The sequence below is a fragment of the Mercurialis annua genome, linkage group LG3, assembly GCF_937616625.2.
Source record: "Mercurialis annua linkage group LG3, ddMerAnnu1.2, whole genome shotgun sequence".
NCBI classification, from domain to species: Eukaryota; Viridiplantae; Streptophyta; class Magnoliopsida; order Malpighiales; family Euphorbiaceae; genus Mercurialis; species Mercurialis annua.
In genome coordinates, this window is record NC_065572.1 from 23,674,157 (window position 1) to 23,682,316 (window position 8,160).

The 8,160-nt window shown below is 33.2% G+C and overlaps 1 long non-coding RNA gene across 1 annotated transcript; it reads right to left on the reverse strand.

Annotated features, from left to right (window-relative positions):
• Positions 1-571: 571 nt before the first annotated feature.
• Positions 572-1,497, reverse strand: LOC130015355 (uncharacterized). The gene is made up of 2 exons (XR_008790483.1): positions 1,138-1,497; positions 572-734 (listed from the first exon to the last, which is right to left on the reverse strand). It is a non-coding gene; the product is annotated as an uncharacterized LOC130015355 (long non-coding RNA).
• Between the last annotated feature and the right edge of the window lie 6,663 nt (positions 1,498-8,160).

An 8,160-nucleotide genomic window follows, 5' to 3' on the forward strand; every position in this document is an offset into this window, starting at 1 on the left:
CATATAAGGTACAACAACCAACAAAATATTACCCAAATTATATCTCATATATGGCACAACAGCCAACAAATCACCCAATGATTAAGTAATGAACATTCCAAAGTAAAGCATCCGTTAAATATAAGACCGACGCACAACACTCCTAAAGGTGAAGGTAGGAAGTTTTGAAAACAAAAGATGACTTTTCAAAAGACAAGACTTGAGTCCTAATTCCGCAGTAGATCCTATGACATAACCACAACTTAACATTCCATAAAACAGTAAACACGTAACATGCAAAATGGCCTTGGTTTGAAACCAAAGCTCTGATACCAACTTTGTCACGACCCAATTTCATGAATCGTGACCGGCGCTAGGGTATGGGTATGGTTGTACCAAAACCCGTAGTAAGCCTCGCAGAAATCAAATAAACATTTAAACCTGCAGAAAACTGCTCGGGGGCAACCGAGACTCCAACCTATGTCTAGCAATTTATAATACAGTTCAAATATAAATAACTTAAATATCTTAAATGTTCAACAACATGCCTTATATATAACAATATCGTAATCTGGAGTAATCATGCCAAATATAAATAATCGAATATATCGACAATTCCAAAGTGTAATATCAGATGTAATAAATAAACTAGTTCTACTGCGGTCTAAGAGTTCGAAAACAGTAACTAGTTAAATAACATAAAAACCTCCGAAGAATCAAAAGAATCGGAGTGGACCAGCTTTCAAATCATAAACCTGGAAAATTTGGGAAAACAACGGGGTAAGATATACTGAGATGAGTTCGCAATACTATTTACATTTATTAAGTTTAAAACCCTTAAATCAAAACAGTTTATACTAATATAGTATGATTATAGAAAACAGTGTTGAAATGATCCCAGCGTAAGTATGACATAGCATACCGATAAACCCAGAGTGGACGGGAACAAATCCTCGTCATATATATATACCAGCGTAAGCAAGACTTTAGTCTGCCGTTTCCCAGAGTACTTACCGGTGCACACAGTCTCGATACAAGCCTATCGAGTAGCTCGTTTCAATCCAGATCCATAATCGCTTAAAACAGTTCAAAAGCATTTATAATATTAAAAATAAATTGCGGTACTTAATAAAGCGGTAAATAGCACTACAAACTCACTGCTTGCTTATCCACGTAAATCTTGGCAAACAGCTAACCCTGCATAGACTCCGAAGCACGAGCAGTCGACGGGTCTAAAACAATGTATATGTTAAAATCTGAACAACCCCTAACTCTAAGATTACTAGACACCATATAGGACTAGCATCTTAACACAACCAAAGATCAACATTCGAAACACAGTAATCCCAAAGCCAAAGTACATACATATCCAACAAATACAATAACTAGTTAAGTTTAGGTGAGTTCTCGTTTTCAAAAAACAATCCAGAGTAATATAATTCAACAACACCTTTTCGAAATCCAACATATCCCAGAGTAGTGTGTTAGCCATATGTCAACTATATGCTTAACACAACATGTCGGGCGACACAAGTCTAACCCGACCCAACCAGAGTAAAATCCAAAGTTAAATCCTTTAAAATGAAACCAATGTATTTAAAAACAAGGAACTCACTATAAGCTTAACCAAAATTCAAACCAATACCACAAATAGCAACAATAACCAATAGACTGTCAACACTTGACAATTCCACCCGGAGTTCATATTTCTCAATTAAAACACATTAAGTGTAAATAAACATGACTCCAAAACACATTGAAATGATAAACTCAGATCTGAACTGCACACTTAGATAGCCTTTAAAACCATTGTAAAATAATTCTACCTTAAATGCCATAACAACAATTTGTTATCCAAATAACCCAAGGTAAACAAACATCCTTTATATACTCAAATGATTTCCAGTCATATGTAAATATTCTTAAAACAACGTTTTATTCCAATTAAAACCACCTTTAACATATAATCTAGCCTTAGTCAATTATATCCAATCACCCAAAGTAGGAATTTCCCATTAACAATCTTTTAACCTTCAAAATAACATTTTCAGCTTTTAGTTTAAAGTTCAAAACATAATTCAATTCCACAACTTAACCCAAGTGATACATTGTTTCATTTAAACGATTCCTCCAATCACCCAATGTATTGTTAAACATCTAACAACCTATGATTCATTTACTTTGAAATTTCCAGATTTTTAATAAAGGCTTAAAACAGAATTATAAATCAGAACGACAGCAACTCCATATAAACCTTCAATCAAACAAGTATTCCAATCATCCAATGTATAGCCAACATCAATAAGTCACAACCAATACACATAGATTATTTCCAGAATTTCAAATCAAAGCAAAACAGAAAATATAAAGCCAAAACACTCAAGTATAGATTCATACAACAATTTAGCAATCTCTACACCATATAAGAAGGGATTAGAACCACATAACTCTTGATTAGACTAAGAACAATAAAAACCAGAAATCAATCAACCCAAATCAGCCAAGGATTAAAATTGAGAGGAATGTTGATAGGAATGAGTTAGAATATGACTCCAGCCGTTTTAGGGTTTTAAAAGTCGAAGGAAAAGAGTTTAGGTCGAATAAGGGGTCTTTTAATAGAAAAACAGCGAACTGAACAGTGCAAGTTCGCGCCCGCTAAGTATAGTTCGCACCCGCTAACTTCAACAGCATTAGTTAGTGACCGCTAACTATAGTTTGCGCCCGCGAACTCAATAAAAACACGATCCGACCGACCAGATTTTAGTTAATCCTCTTAGGAACAAGATATCCGAACGGCGGCCCGATCCGACGGTGCAATTGGGAGATATGGACATTTTACTAAAGTATGTCATATCAGGAAAACACATAAACACTTATTCGATAAGGATCAGAACCTAATCTAAACAACACACCGAAGGTTATGAAAACCAAATCATGGTTTCAAGGAAGCAAACCACCAAGGACCAACCCGAAACACATCGAAAAAATCATCGGAACAAGCCGGAAAAATACGGGGTATTACATAAACGTTTGGCTTAAATCGCGAAAAAGGTGAAACATTTGGTTTTGTTTTATAATGTTTGTAAACGTTTGGCTTAAATCGCTAAAAAGGTGCAACGTTTGGTTTTGTTTCGTAACGTTTGTAAGCGTTTGGCTTAAATTGCTATAAAGGTGAAACGCTTGGATTTGTTTCATAACGTTTGTAAATGTTTGGATTTGTTTCATAACGTTTGTAAACGTTTGGCTTAAATCGCTAAAAAGGCGAAACATTTGGTATTGTTTCGTAACGTTTCTAAACGTTTGGCTTAAATGACTAAAAAGGTGAAACATTTGGTTTTGTTTCGTAATGTTTGTAAACGTTTGGCTTATATCGCTAAAAAGGTGAAACGTTTGGATTTGTTTCGTAGCGTTTGTAAACGTTTGACTTAAATCGCTAAAAATGTGATACGTTTTGTTTTGTTCCGTAACTTAGGTAAACGTTTGGATTAAATTGCTTAAAAGTGAAACGCTTGGATTTGTTTCGTAACGTTTATAAACGTTTGGCTTAAATTGCTAAAAAGGGGAAACGTTTGGTTTTGTTTCGTAGCGTTTGCATTCTTTTTGGCTTATGTTGCTATAAAGTTGAAACGCTTGGATTTCTTTTGTAGCTTTGTAAACGTTTGGCTTTGTTTCGTAACGTTTGTAAACGTTCGGTTTAAATCGTTAAAAAGGAAAAGGTGAAACGTTTGGTTTTATTTCGTAACGTTTGTAATCGTTTGGCTTAAATTACTAAAAAGATGAAACGTTTGGATTTTCGTTTTGTAAACGTTTAGCTTACATTGCTAAAAAGGGGAAACGTTTGGCATAAATCGCTAAAAAGGTGAAAAGTTTGGTTTTGTTTCGTAACGTTTGTAAACGTTTGGCTTAAATTGCTATAATGGGGAAACGCTTAGATTTGTTTTGTAACGTTTGGATTTGTTTCGTAACGTTTGTAAACGTTTGGCTTAAATCGCTTAAAAGTTGAAATGTTTGGATTTGTTTCGTAACGTTTGTAAAAGTTTGGCTTAAATTTCTAAAAAGGGGAAACGTTTGGCTTAAATAGCTAAAAAGGCGAAACGTTTGGATTTATTTTGTAACGTTTGTAAACATTTGGATTAAATTTCTATAAACGTGAAACTCTTGGATTTGTTTTATAACGTTTGTAAACGTTTGGATTTGTTTCGTAACGTTTGTAAATGTTTGACTTAAATCGCTAAAAAGATGAAACGTTTGGATTTGTTTTGTAGCATTTGTAAACGTTTGGCTTAAATCGCTAAAAAGGTGAAACACTTGGATTTGTTTCGTAACGTTTGTAAACATTTGGCTTAAATTGCTAAAAAGGTGAAACATTTGGATTTGTTTCGTTTTGTAAATGTTTAACTTACATTGCTAAAAAGGGGAAACGTTTGGCGTAAATCGCTAAAAAGGTGAAACGTTTGGTTTTGTTTCGTAACGTTTGTAAACGTTTGGCTTAAATTGCGATAATGCGGGAACGCTTAGATTTGTTTCGTAACGTTTGTAAACGTTTGGATTTGTTTCGTAACGTTTGTAAATGTTTGGCTTAAATCGCTAAAAAGTTGAAATGTTTGGATTTGTTTCGTAACGTTTGTAATAGTTTGGCTTAAATTTCTAAAAAGGGGAAACGTTTGGCTTAAATCGCTAAAAAGGCGAAATGTTTGGATTTATTTTGTAACGTTTATAAACATTTGGCTTAAATTTCTATAAACGTGAAACGCTTGGATTTGTTTTGTAACGTTTGTAAACATTTGGATTTGTTTCGTGACGTTTGTAAACGTTTGACTTAAATTGCCAAAAAGGTGAAACGTTTGGATTTGTTTTGTAGCGTTTGTAAACGTTTGTCTTAAATCGCTAAAAAGGTGAAACACTTGGATTTGTTTCGTAACGTTTGTAAACGTTAGGCTTAAATTGCTAAAAAGGTGAAACACTTGGTTTTGTTTCGTAGCGTTTGTAAAGGTTTGGCTTAAATCACTAAAAAGGTGAACGTTGGGATTTGTTTCGAACCGTTTTATACGTTTGGCTTAAATCGCTAAAATGGGGAAACGTTTGGATTTGTTTTGTAACTTTTGTAAACGTTTGGCTTAAATCGCTAAAGAGGGTAAACGTTTGGATTTGTTTCGTAACGTTTGTATATGTTTGGCTTAAATCGTTAAAAAGGGGAAACGTTTGAAATTTCGTAACATTTGTAAACGTTTGGCTTAAATCGCTAAAAACGTGAAACGTTTTGATTTGTTTAATAACATTTGTAAACGTTTGGCTTAAATCGCTAAAAAGACGAAACGTTTGGATTTGTTCCGTAAGGTTTGAAAACGTTGGGCTTAAATCGCAAAAAAGGTGAAACGTTTGGTTTTGTTTCGTAACATTTGTAAACGTTCAGCTTAAATCGCTAAAAAGGTGAAATGTTTGTTAACATTTGATTTAATTTCTAAATAGGTGAAACATTTGGATTTGTCTCGTAACATTTGTAAATGTTTGGCTTAAATTACTAAAAATGTGAAACGTTTAGTTTTGTTTCGTAACGTTTTAAACGTTTGGTTTAAATTGCTAAAAAGGTGAAACACATAGATTTATTTCGTAACGTTTGTAAACGTTTGGCTTAAAGTGCTAAAAAGTTGAAACGCTTGGATTTTTCTCGTAACGTTCGTAAACGTTTGGCTTAAATCGCTAAAAAGATGAAACGTTTGGATTTGTTTCGTAAGGGTTCTAAACGTTTGGCTTAAATCGATAAAAAAGGGAAACGTTTGGTTTTATTTCGTAACCTTTGTAAACGTTCGGCTTAAATCGCTAAAAAGGTGAAGCTGTTGGATTTGTTTGGTAACATTTTAAACGTTTGGATTTGTTTCGAAACGTTTAGATTTGTTTCGTACCATCTGTAAATGTTTGGCTTTAATCACTAAAATAGTGAAACGTTTCGATTTGTTTCGTAACGTTTGTAAATGTTTGGCTTAAATCTCTAAAAATGTGAAACGTTTAGATTTGTTTGGTAACGTTTACAAACGTTTGGTTTTGTTTCGTAACGTTTATAAACGTTTGGCTTAAAATGGGGAAACATTTGGTTGTTTTTTGTAGCGTTTGTAAATGTTTGGATTTGTTTCGTAACGTGTTAAACGTTTGTTTTGTTTCGTAACGTTTGTAAACGTTTGGCTTAAATCGCTAAAAAGGTGAAACATTTAGTTTTGTTTCGTAATGTTTGTAAATATTTGGCTTAAATCGATTAAAAGGTGAAATGTTTGGATTTGTTTCGTAACGTTTGTAAACGTTTGCCTTAAATCGCTAAAAAGGTGAAACAATTGTATTTGTTTCGTAATGTTTGTAAATGTATGGCTTAAATCGCTAAAAAGGTGAAACGTTTGGTTTTGTTTCGTAACGTTTGTAAACGTTTGGCTTAAATCCCTAAATACGTGAGACGTTTGGTTTTGTTTCGTAACGTTTGTAAACGTTTGGATTTTTTTCGTAAGGTTATAAACGTTTGGTTTTGTTTCGTAATGTTTGTAGATGTTTGGCTTAAATCACTAATAAAGTGAAACGTTTGGTTTTGTTTCGTAACGTTTGTAAACGTTTCACTTAAATCGCTAAAAAGGTGAAACGTTTGGTTTTGTTTCGTAACGTTTGTAAACGTTTTGATTTGTTTCGTAACGTTTTAAATGTTTGGTTTTGTTTCGTAACGTTTGTAAACGTTTGGATTATTTTCGTAACGTTCGTTTCGTAACGTTTTAAAGGTTTAGTTTAGTTTCGTAATGTTTGTAAATGTTTGGCTTAAATTGCTAATAAAGTGAAACGTTTGGTTTTGTTTCGTAACATCTGTAAACGTTTGGCTTAAATCGCTGAAAAGGTAAAACGTTTGGTTTTGTTTTGAACGTTTGTAAACGTTTCGATTTGTTTCGCAACGTTTTCAACGTTTGGTTGTTTCGTAACTTTTGTAAATGTTTGGCTTAAATCCTAAAAAGGTGAAACGTTTGGTTTTGTTTCGCAATGTTTGTAATCACTTGGCTTAAATCGGTAAAAAGTTGAAACGTTTGGATTTGTTTCCTAATGTTTGAAAAAGTTTTGGTTCAATCGCTAAAAAGGTGAAACGTTTGGATTTGTTTCGTAGCGTTTGTAAACGTTTGGCTTAAATCGTTAAAAATGTGAAAATTTTGGTTTTGTTCCATAACGTTAGTAAAAGTTTGGCTTAAATTGCTAAAATGGTGAAACGCTTGTATTTGTTTCGTAACTTTTGTAAACGTTTGGCTTAAATCGCTAAAAAGGTGAAACGTTTGGTTTTTTTTTCGTAACGTTTGTAAACGTTTGGCTTAAATTGCTATAAAGGTTAAACGCTTGGATTTGTTTCAAAACGTTTGTAAACGTTTGTCTTAAATCACTAAATTGGTGAAACGTTTTTTTTTTGTTTCATAATGTTTGTAAATGTTTGGCTTATATCGCTAAAAAGGAGAAACGTTTAGATTTGTTTCAAACGTTTGTAAATGTTTTGCTTGAATCACTAAAAAGGCGAAACGTTCTGATTTGTTTCGTAGCGTTTGTAAACGTTTGGCTTAAATCCTTAAAAATGTGAAACGTTTGGTTTTGATGCGTAACGTTGGTAAACGCTTGGCTTAAAGTGCTAAAAAGGTGAAACGCTTTGATTTGTTTCATAACATTTGTAAACGTTTGGCTAAAATCGCTAAAAAGGTGAAACGTTTGGTTTTGTTTCGTAACGTTTGTAATCGCAAAAGAGATGAAACGTTTCGATTTGTTTCTTAACGTTTGTAAACTTCTGGCATAAATTGGTATGAAGGTGAAACGTTTGGCTTAAATCATTAAAAAGGGGAAAAATTTGGTTTTATTTTGTAACGTCTGTAAACGTTTGGCTTAAATTTCTATAAAGGTGAAACACTTGGATTTATTTTGTAACTTTTGGATTTGTTTTGTAACGTTTGGATTTGTTTCGTAACGTTTGTATACGTTTGGCTTAAATTGCCAAAAAGGTGAAATGTACGGTTTTGTTTCGTAACGTTTGTAAACGTTTGTATTAAATCGCTAAAAAGGTGAAACGTTTGGATATGTTTCGTAGCGTTTCTAAACGTTTGGCTTAAATTGCTAAAAAGGTGAAACACTTGGATTTGTTTTGTAACATTTGTAAACGTTGGCCTAAATTGCTAAAAAGGT